The sequence below is a fragment of the Prionailurus bengalensis genome, chromosome B3, assembly GCF_016509475.1.
Source record: "Prionailurus bengalensis isolate Pbe53 chromosome B3, Fcat_Pben_1.1_paternal_pri, whole genome shotgun sequence".
Taxonomy (NCBI): domain Eukaryota; kingdom Metazoa; phylum Chordata; class Mammalia; order Carnivora; family Felidae; genus Prionailurus; species Prionailurus bengalensis.
Window position 1 is genome coordinate 122,541,128 of NC_057355.1, and position 14,964 is coordinate 122,556,091.

The window sequence follows — 14,964 nt, forward strand, 5'->3', positions numbered from 1 at the left end:
AAAGCATTTACCCTGCAGGCTAAGGATAACAGTGGTATTTCAGACCTAAACAAGTCTCATTTTTCAGTCTGTTGGAGAGAGGGCTCCTAACACTCTTTAAAAGATGCTAGGCCTTAAATAAAATCTGTCACAGGCCACCCATTTCTCTCTCCTGGGTGCCAAGAAGCAGTCTTAACCCCCACCAGGCAATGGCTGCCCTCTTTGGATCAGTTTCCCAAAGAGCTTAATCATGAACAAGTTGCTGTCACTTCGCCTGGAGCTAACGAGCCCTGGAGGGTCTCAGGGTGAGGCCTTCCCTGGTGAGAACACAGCTCTTTCTGGGAGCTCACTTTCCCGAGTATGTTTGGACTGGGGAGTCCCTTCAGAGTATCTGAACTCTGCATGGGGTTAGTGGGGCTTCTCAACTTGAGCACTGATGACATTTGGGGCTGGATGCTTCTTCGTTGTGGGGGCTGCCCTGTGCATTGTAGGATGTTTAGGATGTACCCTCCATCCACAAGAAGCCGGTAGCATCCCTTCCTTCCCCTTCCCCCTCACTTTGACAATCAAACCCACCTCTGGACATTGCCCAATATTCCTGGGGACAAAACCATTCCTGACTGAGAACCACTGGCTGGAAGCCAGCTCCAGAGATTCAGGGAAGAAGTAGGCTGCATACAGCCCAAGAGAATTTTCACTCTACATACAAAAGACCAAGTCTTCATGGTCCTTGTATCAGGACTCTTTTGGTTGCACTAAGTGCCAGAATATTCAACTCAAAATGACTTAAAAGGGGGGTGGGGGTGGGGGTGGAGGTCATCTCTTGTAACTGAGAAGACCAGGGATTTAGGCATAGTACTGGCTTAAGCGTAATCTGACCCAGGGACTCAAACAATCTTACTGGGACTTGGTTTTATCTTTACCTCCTGATTTTGCTCTTCTGAATATTCTCTTCTCATGTGGGCAAGATGGCCACCAGTGCTTCAATCCTGTATGTTCCCAGTTTGAGATTTGTGGAGGAAAAAATGCCAAGTAGTTTTCTTTCTGTATTCCCAGCAAAAGTCCCATTGTACTTCATTGCTCTGATTTGGTCGTGGGTCCATCGCCAAGCAGTACACAATAGCTAGGGAATGTGATGACCTAATTGGTCAGGCTGTAATCACATGACCCCCTCTGGATCTAGGGGTGGAGTCAGCTCTGTGTGCAGGACATCCAAGACGGAAACGTAGGGGTTCCCAATAGGAGAATCAGGGTACAACTACCAGAGGACAGGTGAAAGGATTTGGGATGGCAAAAGGCAACAGATAGGTAGCAGTCTTTATACTAAAAAGAAGCTCATTGTTGGTAAATACATCAAGTTGAGAGGTAACAGTGTAAGGAGGATGTTGCTGAATGGCAGTACAAAGCTTGTGCCACAGTTGTCTGAATCAACTTCCAGGTGACAAACAAAAGCTTTCTTACATGTCTCTAGGACAAAGTAGCAACTGACATGGTTCATTCAAATGGGTTCTTAGGGCACCTGGGTGTCTCAGTCGGTTAAGCCTCCGACTTCGGCTCAGGTTATGATCTCACAGCTTGTGGGTTCAAGACCTGCGTTGGGCTCTGTGCATGCTTCAGATTCTGTGTCTCCCTCCCTCTCTGCCCCTCCCCTGCTCACGTTCTGTCTCTCTCTCTCTCTCTCTCTCTCTCTCTCAAAAATAAAGATTAAACAAAAATTTTTTAAATGGGTTCTTAAAATGGAGACTATTAGAGTTTCACCAAGATTCTTCCTCCCTTTCTTCCATAGTAACACATTTGTAGTTGGGCCCATAGCTGCCCAGTTGGGGACAGCATTTCCTGGCTTCCCTTGCAGCTAGGTGTGACCATGTGATTAAGTTTGCACTATCTGAATAGAAGGACCATCAGACCTATGCTTGAAGATAGTGGGCTTGCCTCACTGACACTTTTTCCCCTTCCCTTAACCCAGAACATGAACTTGCCTGAGACCCAGCTTTGACCATGCAAGTGAGAAGGATGCCCTAGGGGCTGAGAGAGGGAAATGAAAGGTACATGGATCCCTGAACCACCATGTGGAGCAGAGCCCCCTTCCAGCCCGGAATGAAGACTACCCCAAGTGAGAAAAAAGTTGCTGTCTTTTCTAAGCCACTGAATTATTGCATTTCATCTATTTTGTGATCAAGTTTTTTTCATATTCTAATACTTCTGAAATTCATTGTGTCACTGGCCATACAGCAGTGCTCCTCCGGGACCACCTTAAGTCAGGCCCCAGGAAAATATTTTCATGGGGCTCCTGTCTATACAAAAAATGAACTAAAATCAGTGCATTACAAAATGCATAAGTCCATATGCAGTATAGTGATTTATCAATGATTTAGAATAATGGGTAGAGAATACCTGCTTGTGTATTTATTGTCCAATCAGTGCACATGAAGGTTCCTCATGGCCAGGCACCATCTCTTCGTGCTGAGACCCAGAAACCATCTCTTCATAACTTCCTATCCACCACTATGAGAAAACAATAGCAATGTATCATTACGTTGATTAAACACTGGGTACCTAATATTACCTTTTAAGAACACTTGTATCCATGCTCTATTTCAGCCTTTACCTGCCTCTGTCACATACTATTGATTTTTTTTATGTTTATTGAGGCTTCCTCTCCCTTCTAGAAATTGCATATTGTGTAGAAGTGACGTTTTGTGTTCATTAGAAATCCTATGAGTTTCCGGTCCCAGACACCCTCATTGGCTTGAACAAGTAACAGTGGTAACAGAACATTTGGTTTTGAACTTAGAAAATACTTAGACCACAAGAGCCAGTTTCTACAGTTTCTTTCACCATATGAAGAAGATATAAAGTGAGTTGCTGACTTGTTTTCCAGACTTTGGGTAGGACCCAACACAGAGGAATCATATTTTCTAAGGCAACAGCCTGAGGGTCAAGTGCCTGCAGCCACCAACCCTTGTGCCTCAGTCCTGGAGACTGCTGTGCCAGCGTACCTGCACACACGCACCTGCAGTTGGGCAGTCCTCCCCAACCACACCTCTACCCCCTACCCCCTACTCCCTACCCCATATAGTGCTCTGGGTGCTCCAGGTGGTGGCCCTTAGGTCCGCATCATCCAGTGGGACAGGGCCAATGAGTGGCCTGAGCATCAAGGAGGAAGAGGATGAGAAGAGCCTGAGAGGGATGGGGTGCAACAGAGGAGAGGTACAGTATGACTAGCTAGCAGAACATGGGTGGAGGGGATGATGCCCTCCACCGGGAGAAGAACTTCACCTTGGGGACTGCTGAGAGACCATGAGCTAGGGGGACAGCAAGGTAGCCATGGGTGAGGGAGCAACAGGCCATAAGATGTGCAGGATAAATATTATACAGAAACAGCAAAAGTGGAGCGTGGGTGGCTCAGTCAGTTAAGCATCCAACTCTGGATTTTGGCACAGGTCACAATCTCACGGTTAGTGAGATTGAGCCCCGCCTCAGGTGCTCAGAGCAGAGCCTGCTTGAGATCCTCCCTCTGCCCCTCCCATGCTCTCTCTCTCTCAAAAATAAATAAATTTTAAAAAAGAAAAGAAACAGCAAAAGAGACAAGTTTCTAAGTGAGAAATGGCAGCCTGTCAACAGACCCTTTATATCACAATTAATTTAAGGCCAATCTTAAAAAAAAAAAGCTATTCCATCTGCTACTGTAACTCCAATCATCATCCAATACACAGCGCTTCAAAGCTCTCCCTCTTAGATGGATCCAGCCCAATGTTTGGGAGATGGGCAAGGGCTGCCTAACCTGAGGGTAGCCTTTGCTGCTGGGGTTGGATCTTTGGTGGAGCCAATCGCACCACCAAACCTTCTTAATGTCAAAGTCATGACCATTTAGTGACACCCGCTGGACTTTCCAAGGATAGGAAAGATAACATGCCTTTTGTTGTCATATTTTTGTGCCAATGGTGAGTGGGTTGCGGGCAGGAGTAGGAGCCCTGCTTTTCCTGGTTTCAGCAGTGCTGTTGTTTGTCACTCCCTGCATATGAAGGGTCCTTCTGGTAAGATCAAGAAAGTGCCAGCATCAAACTTGAAGAAAGAGTGTCCATGGCTTGGAAAAAATCCCAGACATAATAATGAAACACTCTTTTAAGATATGCTGCATCACGAGTGCTCTTGGTATGAAGAATGATATTGTTGGGGAAAACAGCAATGATTCTGAGATGAGCAGAGGTTCAGAAGAGTTAGCCTCCAATGGAAAAGGGGATTTGGTTGATGCTAGATGTCAGTGAGCACATCCACATCCACCGAGTCACTGTCATTCCCATTTTCTCTGGTTCTAGAACTGGCTTCATCAGAATGAATTTGCCACTGTAACTAAGGACAAGGTGGCACGTCAGGATGTGTTCTGTCAGTTCCAGGGCTCGTATTTATGCTGGAGACACAGGGTGGCATGATGTCCAGGCACAGAACCACTCCCAAGAAAGACTCCGCCAGCCTACGAAAACCACATTGATGTGACTGAGCCGCTGTGATTTCTTCCAGCTCTCCCTTTAGGGAATAACAGACACATTATAGTTTGCAAAGCACTTTTATTTACATTTATTTTATCCCATTCCATTTTCACGACCCTGGAAAGGAGGGCAGACATCATCATTGCTCCATTCTATAAATGAGAAATAGAAGCTCAGAGAGGTAAAGGGACTTTCTCAGGGGACCCTAGCTTGTAAGTGACAGGGCCTGGATTCAAGTGAGATCTTTAATGCCATACCTTGGGCTCTGTCCGCTGCACAGTAAGGTCTACTTTTAGGGCAATCCCATTACTATTTTTGTTTTTTTCATTACCTAGATCTAAATACATTTGGCCCTTGAACTATGAGGGGGCTGGAGTGCCGACCCCTGCACAGAGATCAAGTATAACTTTTGACTACCCCCAAATTTAACTAGTACTAGCAATACCATTGACTGGAAGCTTTACCAATAACAAATTGTTGATTAACACATTTTATATGTTGTATGTATTATATACAGGATTCATACAATAAAGTAAGCTAGAGAAGAGAAAATGTTATTAAGAAAATCTTAAGGAAGAGAAAATACATTAATAGTACTCTACTGTATTTATCCAAAAAATCTGAGTGTAAATGGATTCATGCAGGGGTGCCTGGCTGGCGCAGTTGGCATGGGATTCTTGATCTCGGGGTTGTAATTTCAAGCCCACATTGTGTGTAGAGATTACTTTAAAAAATATAATCTTAAATCAATAAATGAAATAAACAAATAAATAAAAGGACTCATGCATTCCAAACCTGTGTTGTTCAAGGGTCAACCAGTTTGTTCTGTGTTCACTTTTGAGAGGTGGAGGATGATGGTATGGATGCTTCTTGGAGTCTACAGAGAAAATTCTTATAAAGAACCCTAACTAACAATACAATGCTAAAGTTTGAACTGTAACCATTGCTAATTTCTCTTAAAATGGCATTCTCACAGATTACCCATGAGATGGGAATTTATCATGCATTATACCCCTTATGGAAATAAGAGGTGCCTTTAAGAAGGGGGTGAAAAGTCTTTACCTCATTTTCAAATTATACAAGAAACCAATACTCCTGAGTTTTATTAATTATGGGATGGAGTTTACAGAATACCACCAACAGTCCCCTCAAGTATTAGTATGTTTGCATCGATTAGCACACTTTTGTTATTTTTTATTAAAATAGAAAGTTTTGAGTTTTCTTTTTTGAAGGTTTTTTTTTTTAATTTTTGAGACAGAGTGCAAGCAGGAGAGGGGCAGAGAGAGGGGGGCAGAGGATCCAAAGCAGGCTCATGCTAACAGCAGCGATTCTGATGTGGGGCTTGAACTCACAAACCGCGAGATCATGACCTGAGCTGAAGTCAGGCACTCAACTGAGTCACCCAGGTGCCCCAGATGCTTATTTGTTTTGTTTTGTTTTGTTTTGTGTGAGTTGGTTAGTTTGGGTGAGGAGCTCCCTGTGGAGAAAGAGCAAGGAAGGAACTGATGAACTGTCAACCCCCATCTTGGCCATGTTGGCCTGAGAGATTCCTTTCTAGCCCCAGTGAGAGATGAGGTTGGATGAAAGAGGAGTAATCAAGTTAAGACTTTGAGCAACTGAACATACAAACAGTTTTGCTTTGGAACACAGGTAACAAAGTACAGGCAATCAGCAAGAAGGTCATTTGTTCCCCAGTGTTCCATCCTGCCCTCCACTTTGGCAAGTTGGTGACTTGGGAGAGAAGGCTATGCCCAGCAGGTGACTTGGGAGAGAAGGCTGTGCCCAGCACAAGTGACCATTATAAAAACACTGTTCTCACAGGGGACACACATGCTGATGAGGTACCCTTTTGTAAGGGGTTGTGAAGAGTAGACCACCAATGGGGAGGTTGCAATGGGAGAGCATCTTGGATCTGCCATGAACCAGATCCCTCAGGGGCATCAAATCACTGAAGGTGAGTTAGTAGGAGGAGGGGACCAGGAGAAAGTTCTATAGGCCTTCAAGAGGGCTCAGAACTAAGGAAATTTACGTCTGGATGTCAATATGACAACCCACAGGCTGGTGAAGGCTGGTAGTGGGATGTTGTAAACACTGGACTTTATTCTTCTACTATGTCATTCAACCTCAAAAATTCTGTCTTTAGTGAAGATGCCCTGAAACATGCTTACAGTGCAGACTCTTCCAAGTGCAATTATTTGGGGCACGCATCTCCATAGCTGATTGCCCTGTCTCCCCCCACCTTTCCAGGAAGCACCCTAATAGGGGGGCACCTCTCAGAAATTCTTCCCCGGGGCAGCAGCTGGAGAAGTCAAGCTGCAGGGGTTGGGGTAGGAAGAAAATAGGTTTTGTCCTGTATTAAGGTAGAGTACCAGAGATGATTTACTAAAGGCTTCTGACTGACTAGGTTACCAGGCAATGATTTTTGCTATTTCAACTGACATTGGAATGAGGCAATACAGGGTATAAACTTCAGGGGAAAGGATTTAGATCAGAGCAATAAAGGATTTCCTAACATCAAAGGGACACAGACGCTCTGCTCTTGGCCCATTCCTAAAGGTAAGTAGAGAGACCTCCCTGGTCCGCCAGCCTCCCGGGTCTAGTTGAAGGGTTAGACACATCTCTTCCTGAACTCCCACCCTCTACCTGAACTCACTGCTCTTCTGTCTCTGTTCCCAGTCCTCATTATAGCACCTAACAGAACCGACTGGTGACCTGCTCAGGGTTAGAAACTGTGTTATTCTTTACCATGTCCCTGACCCTTAGGAGACACACAGCACATGGTAAATGTTGGCTGGTTTGATCATAAGTGAAGAGCTGCCTTGGGACAATATGCTCATGCTCAGTAGAATGGTGGGTATTAGCACTTCTGGAGTTTCATCTGCAGAGCGGGCCAGCAGGAGCTACTGAGAAGACGAGAAGACGTGTGAGGATAAAATCAAGAACAAGAAGGCAAACATCAATACAGTGTCTCCTTTTGTCTGGTCCTCCTCTCCCTTCTGCCCCCTTTCTTCTGCCTGCCGTCGGATCTGGAAGCAAAGGTCAGATGCCCTGTGTGAACACAAGAGGTCTGGGTGATTTCTTGAGAATGGCAAAAGATCCGAGGGAACTAGATGGTGGAGACAATGAGCGAGACACCAGTCCCGCACTGGATCTGGGGAAGGCGAGCACAGAAACCACAGTGTGCTAACAGAAGGTGGTGGAGGAGAACGCTGGTGCCACAGCCCAGCTGCCCTCAAAGGCTTCCTCTTTTCTTTGTGGATTCCAGATGGAGTCCACTCAGGAGGGGCAGCTAATGAGGGTGCAAGGGTGCGCACCAAAGCCGTCAGGAACAGTTCCTTCACACCAGGCCCTGGTGCCTTCTTGAGGAAGATGCGAGACCAATCCACCAAGCAAACCAACTCAAGGGAAAGGGGCTGGTCAAACTCCAGGCTCTGTCTAGCAACCATCTTTCTGGTGGGAAAGAACTTCGCTCGAGTGATCAAAAGACTCCCTGATGCAAGATATGGAACATTCTAAAGTCCCTCCTTAAGTGGACAGAGGCTGATGGCACTGCTGCAAAGTAGACAAAGAAAGGCAAGGGGCTTCTTTTAAACTGGAATGTGCAGAATAGAGGTGGGAAGGCTGTGAGCATCTCAGCAGCAATTAGGCAGAAAGACCACGGTACAGACGCAGGGCAGCACTGTGCCAGCCGACAACACTGGCGGTGTCACATCCAACACGAGCTGGGTAAGAGCTGCTAATTACTGAGATGCCAATAAGAGTGAGGTCTTAAAAGTGATTTTGAACTGATTGCAGCTTTTTGAACGGATCGTCGCTGTAAGCTATAAAGGAAGGAATCTAGATAAAAGTGAAAAATCCTTTGATCAAACACAAAGGAACACTTCCAAATAAAAATACCTTTATTTTTCATACACATCATAGCTGTCTGTTTCACACGTGTAAACAACAGATTTATACACATCTACTAAACACAGACGTTCCCTGAGACAGGGACCACACTTGTTCTTCCTTATAACTCTTTATGGTATCTGGTATAGTATCCCGTATATAGAAGATGCTTACTGAATTGAATTTAATCGAAGCAATTGCTATGTTAACAGTTTGATTAGATGACTGTCACTTTATAAAATGAGTACTAGGGTGAAGCAATACAAAAGGCCATTTTAATAACCTTAAATCCAGGAAAACATACCTATTTTTCTGGAGGCCCCAAAGAAATATGCAAATACAGTCATTCTTGAAAGCCAACCACTCTACATTCCATAACAGAGACCATGTTGATTGTGCTGAGTTGCTAGGCAACCACTTGGCAATTCCGTGTGTAACAGAGATGAACCTGTCATCTGCTTTCTTGGCTATATGTGACATGAGGAGACAACAGGTAAAGGACAGCCAAGAACACCTGCACCTGGATGACATAATCACTCCTGAAGTCTGATGACACGAGAAAATCCCCATGCCCTGTCAGAAAGTGCTGGAGGGAGAATTTCGTTAAACTATCAGCACAAGACATTCTGGTGAATTTTCTTGGGTTTACCCTGTGGGTTACCCTCTTATCCCTGTCCACAAAGCAGGAGACCAAAAGCACTGCGGTTCTGCGTGTGGATGGCTGTCAATTCAGTCAAGGCTCCAGATCAGCATGTCCTGTAACTCCAGCTGGGATGAGATTTTACCAGATAAAAGCAGTCTTTTAAGTCTTAAAATGGGACACTCAACATCTCAAAGAAACCAAAGTTCTGGGTGAATAAACTACACTTTTTTATACCTGAAGAAAATGCTCTTGGTAATTTCTTTGTCTGGATGTGACTTCCCAGACATTTTAGGCAAATGAGTTGCCTTGTAAAGACTTCACTCCACTGTAGGTAGTGACATCATTATTTTTGAAATAGGCTGAAAACCCAATGAAGCCCTGGAGAATGAATAAGAAATGCCTCAAAGCTTCTCTGGCATTAAGAAAAATGGAAATCAAACTTAAATGCCACTTCAAATTTGGAAGGCCAAGAGTACTCAACTTTTTCATGTGAAGTTTCAAAAGGACCACCTCCTAGATTAAAAAAAAAAAAAAAAAAAGAATATTTGTCCACTCCCAACTCCCACAAATATATTTGAAACTTCTTGAGAAATTGTTTGCTTTTCAGTCTCCTGTTTAAGATTGAATTTTAAGATCTTTGACTCTGGGATCAGGCAATCAGTTGGAGAGAGAAGAGATTCTGAACTGAGATAAAATCAAGCAGGTAGTTTTGATGAACAGCTGGGTAAGCCTTCAACCCAACATCTGGTGCCCATTTATCCAACCTGTTGTGATACTGACTTAAGCCCAGCCGGCCAACCCCGTGGAGTAAAACACCAGCCGTGCACATCCAGTGCCTGAAGGAGTGGTGGTGTGTGAGGTGTTGGGCTTGTCTCAGTCTGCAAACTAGAGACACTACATGGGTCATCTCCACTGACTACTGAGTCTTATGAGGTTCTCTGTGGAATTCCAACTAAAACCAGCCATTCCAATAGAGCTCAGTCAAACCTCAGGCAGGATTCAAGGGTATTCTTGAGCAAATGCCCAGAACAGAAAAGACCTCCAATGACTGGGGAGGGGGTTGGGGAGTACAGTAGGAACATTGAAGGCTCTGGAATTTCTTTGCCAGAATTACTGAGTGTGGAGCAGAACATACCAGCAACAACAACCTTCACTCCACCTTTCAACAAGCCCCAGTGACACATACAGTTGTGTGCAAGAGGCCTGGAGGTGGGGCAGAGCAGAGCATGTCAGGGAACCGACAAGAGATCTCCAGTCTGTTCTTGCACCGGTGGCCACCTAAGTGACTCACTTCCCTGGCTGGTAGAGTCTTCCTTTTCTAGATTCTGGTCAGTGACGTGTGAGCGCACTGTTAAATTTTCAGGCATCTGGGGTCCCACTGAAGACAACTCGTTTGAATACTTAATATATAGTGTTTTTTGCTTTTTGGGAGAAAAACATTAGATGTAATCTCTTCCCTGAAGGAGCTTAGACTCCAGTGGGGAAGAGATAGGTACCCAAGAAATTACAGTGCAAACCCGTCTTGACCAAGTCCTGAGAGACAGCAAGTGTTTAATCTGGGGAGTAACTACTACTGTCTGTGTCGAGCTGCTCCTGATCTTGGGCTTTGTAGCCAGCTTCCTATTACTGAAGTGTCAGGTTCCACTAAAAGCCCCAGCTCCAACTGGCTTTCTGCTGTGGTGGCCTGTGTGCCCTGCCTTTTGGCAAGCCCGTGCCAGGGAACACAGGTGGGATCCGAGGGCTATTTACAGAAGGGAGGAGAGCCGATAAGGCAAGATAGGAGATGTGGCCAAGGAGAACCTACAAGTTAAAAATCAAATGGTTCCACACAAAGGGGGAAATTGAACAGCTTTCTGGGCCATCTAGCAAAAGAGAAGTTGTGAGTGTTAAGTCAAAAACTTCACATTCAGTGGGGGGGAAGAGGACACTTTAAAAATATTTCCACTAAAAGGATCCTAGATAGGAGATCTAATAGGTAAAAGGCAGCTGCTGAGGGGTTTGGAAACATGTGGTTTGAAATCTGCATGACCTCCCACCCCTACCCCACACCAAATACCTGTACCACATGCAGAGTAGCAGACCAGATGGAGGTGTTTTCTGCAAAGCTCGCCTCTGTGGTGGCCAGGCTCCATTCCTGGCATCCTTTCCCACACAAGTGCCTTCTGGCTCCCCACTGGCCTCCCCACAGCAGGAAAGGGTGTGGCGGTACCGCTTCCACATGGACATGGAGCCGTTCTAGCAGGATGGCTAAAAGCAAGGACACAGGAATTCAAACCCTGCTCTGCTACTTACTACTAGGGACCTGGGCAAGTGACATGGCCTCTTTACCATAGTTTCCTCCTCTGTAAAACGAGAATAATAATACTGTAACGGTCCATGGGACTCTGAGGATTAAATTAGTAAATCTAGGCAAAACACTTAAGACAGTGTCTGGCAAATAGTAAGCACTCTGTGTTAGCGGTTGTGGAAAACTCTGTCTTGGTTTCTAGAGTTATTTGCATGTTGAGCAATTTTACTTAAAGGAATTTCAGGTACCAGCCAGAAGATGGACAGCTATTTGGGAGGGGCTTCCATTGCCCCTGAAATCAAACCTGTGTCTGTGTATTAACGTCCTGATTGTAACCAAAATGTTATCCATTGTTGTTCCCACTCTTCCAGATAGCCCCTAAGAACATGAGCCCAAAACCAGCCTGGCTGATGGGGGCCTAGTCACCTGACTGCTGAGAAAAAAAGGAGTCTGCATCCCGCTCTCACCCACTTCTGCCCCTGCCAGCCTGGGAACTCTGGATCCCTCTGCCCATGCACAGGCTGGAGCCCCCGACCTCTTCTCTTACTGACTCACGGCTCTGGGTCTCCGCAACATACACACACCTACCATCCCAGCAAATCCTTTTATAACACTGAAGTGGTCAGCGCTAATAATGCTAGATTCAGACTAGAGGGTAACTACTTTACAGATGGCCAGATAAGGTTTGGAAAAATAAAATAGATGGTTCTCAAATGCTAGTCCTTGGGATGATGTTTTCACTGATCCTCAGCAAATTCTGAAAAGTAAGAATCATGCAATGAATTCTCATAAGGTAGAAATTATTTAGTTTTTAAATCATGAGATTATGGCCTATCTTCCTTCCTGTATATATGTGGGGGAAAATATTAAAATGCCCTTCTTTTATAAAATGATATTGACAGGAACTGGGATTTGAAACTCGATCTACTGAATACTTTCACTGCTATTACACTATTTTAATTACTTTAAAATAGGTTTAAACGAACTTTAATTTTATTTACTAAAAAAATTTTTTTTTGTTTATTTATTTTTGAGAGACCGAGCATGAGTTGGGGAGGGGCACAGAGAGAGAGGGAGACACAGAATCCAAAGCAGGCTCCAGGCTCTGAGCTGTCAGCACAGAGCCCGACGCGGGGCTCGAACTTACGAACTGCGAGATTATGACCTGAGCTGAAGTCAGACGCTTAACCGACTGGGCCCCCCAGGCACCCCTGAACTTTAATTTTAAATTCAACCTTAAATATTAAAACACGTATTTAAAACTATTTATAAATATTTTAAGTTATATGCCATATTGAATACTTGAAAATATCTTGAAATGAAACTCAGCACAAGGGTGACTCTTCATGGCATCCTTACGGGATGTGGGACTCAAAAGGCAAGCCCTCACGTGGACGGGGGAATAACATCTTAATGAAGCAGTCTGAGTCAAAGTGCAGCCTCTGCCTCCAGACTGGCACTCTGTGACAGGAGAAAGGGTAAGAAGCCAGTTTGTGAAGCCTTTGAGTGTACTATTTAAGGGAGCAGGACTCCCCCTGCTGGCAGCAGTGGTGACAAAATGAGTTTTCAACTACAGCTGGCACTGAGGACTCCAATTGGAAAGGACTTTACTGCAAGAAAAAACCGTGCTTTGAAACCCACTCTCTGTCCCAGGAACCTAAACTCACATTTAGGCTCACCTATCAGCAAAGATTAAAGAACTCATGGCACCAGAAAATTATCAACAAAGATGCTATAAACCCTGGTGAATTAACAAAGTCAGGCAATTGTTTTTACATTGGCTTGGCTATATAAAAATATTACCCATTTTCATGAAGGGCTTATTTTGTATGACTATATAGAACAATACTCAACAAAAATTAAGTCTGTCAGTAAATTGGTCTAATTCATTTGGTTCCATTAGCAAACGTGTCTTTGAAGCTCAAGTCATTGATACAGCATGGATGTCTGCTCATAAGAGGTAAAATCAGAGAAGTCTGGTTTACTTGCACCTTTGGAGGACTAAAATTATCCTCATGCTTTGGCTTATTTCATTTATTCTCTTTTGCCTGGTATGCCTTATGCCCTCATCTACCTCCATTATTGTAAATCCAACTTTTATCTGTCCTTCTTAAAGCTTTACCTCCTGCTCTCTTCCTCCTCTGACAACAAACAAAAAGCTGAGGGTTTTTTTTTCCTCCCTTGATTTTATTAATTAGATTCTATTCCAAATCCTTTGGCATTTATCACATTCTCATATAATTACAGCATGTCTTCCCCATATCAGATTCTAAGCTATCTGAAGACAAAGGATGTTTTATTCCGCCCCCAAAGAAGCAATATAGCTAATGGTTAAGATCTTGGACTTAGTAGTTTGTGTCATCATGAGCATAAACCTCAGTGCCCTCATCTATCAACTGCAAATACCAGCACCGACCTTATAAATTTGCAGAAGCATCATAAGAGAATGCATGTAAGGCTGGCTGGCTCTTAATTACTTGATAATTGTTAACTATTGTTTCCACTCCCTCCATCCTCTAAACAAAAGCTTTACATGCTGTAGTCATTCGATTATTATTTGTTGATGGGGCTTATGCTAACAAACACATTCATATGTAAACATGCATTAGCATGAACTGTGTCTAGAGGACTAACGTGATTAACCATGACCTCGCAGCGCTTACAAAAAGACTTGGATTACCAACACAGGGTGATTTCCCCGTCCCGGGATCTAGATCCGCGGCGCTGAATACAACTTTCTGTAATGCAGGCAATGTGGTATAATCTACGCTGTCCAATAAGGTAGCCATTCGTTACATGTGGTCATTGGCGGTTTGAAATGTGGCTAGCTTAATGTCCCCTAGCCATTAGTGGCTACCCTAGTGGACAGCTCTAGAACTTGCCTCCACCTGTCTTTTTAAATTCACCTGAGAAGGAATGTTTTTCTTTCTTTCTTCTGAGAATTTTTTTTTCTAATCTAATTAGTAACCCTCACTGATCTGACGCAAGAGAACCGATCCCATCCCCCCCCCCTCCCCGCCCCTTTATCTTTTCTTTAGGTGTTACACGTGTGCTCATTGTGGCACTTCACCAAAAGCTGGCAGGAGAGCCTGTACCCATATACAACCCAGGAGGTCGGACAGTAGCACCAGATAAAGGGACTCAGACGTCAAATGACATGAAACCATCCAACAGAAATACTGATTGCGTCCCTGCCTCGTGGAGGCCTGTCTCTGGAGGTAGACTGGAACGCAAGCCAACCGCCGCGGCAGGCGTGGCAAAAACGTGAGCAGCGCGCGCGCGGGGCTCTCAGACACGCCTCCGCCGGGCCCAGACGTCTGCAAGGGTGGCAACCCCTCCTCCCACGCCTGACGCCACCGCCTCCGCCTCACGTGCACGTCACCCGGCGGGTCCCGGTCCCCAACCCTAAGGGTGTCCACGAGTACACACCGAGAGAGCCAGTTCCCCCTGGCCAATCTCCACCGGCTCCCACAGGAGAATCACGCCACCTGCCGTCTGCTAGAAGCCCGCCCACCCGCCGCTCCTCCAAACCCCGCCTCAAAGCAGTGCCCCCGCGGCTCCTCGTTCAAGGTCCCCTGCACAAGATGGCGGCGAACGCGCGGAATCAACCATAGAGACGCCCGCCTTCCTCGGAGAGCGCGCAGGCCTCTTAGGGACGTCCGCGGCCCTCGGAGAGG

General features: G+C 45.2%; 1 long non-coding RNA gene across 3 annotated transcripts in view; it reads right to left on the reverse strand.

Annotated features, from left to right (window-relative positions):
• LOC122469373 overlaps positions 1-14,806 on the reverse strand; it is a 29,392-nt gene extending 14,586 nt beyond the window's left edge. For 2 of the 3 annotated variants that reach the window (XR_006293449.1, XR_006293448.1), the window contains exons 1-3: positions 14,717-14,806; positions 11,057-11,247; positions 2,374-2,484 (exon numbers count right to left, since the gene is read on the reverse strand). This is a non-coding gene — a long non-coding RNA (uncharacterized LOC122469373). Of the gene's footprint in view, positions 1-902; positions 1,103-2,373; positions 2,485-11,056; positions 11,248-14,716 lie in introns of all 3 variants that reach the window. The other variant, XR_006293450.1, reaches the window with a different exon arrangement.
• Between the last annotated feature and the right edge of the window lie 158 nt (positions 14,807-14,964).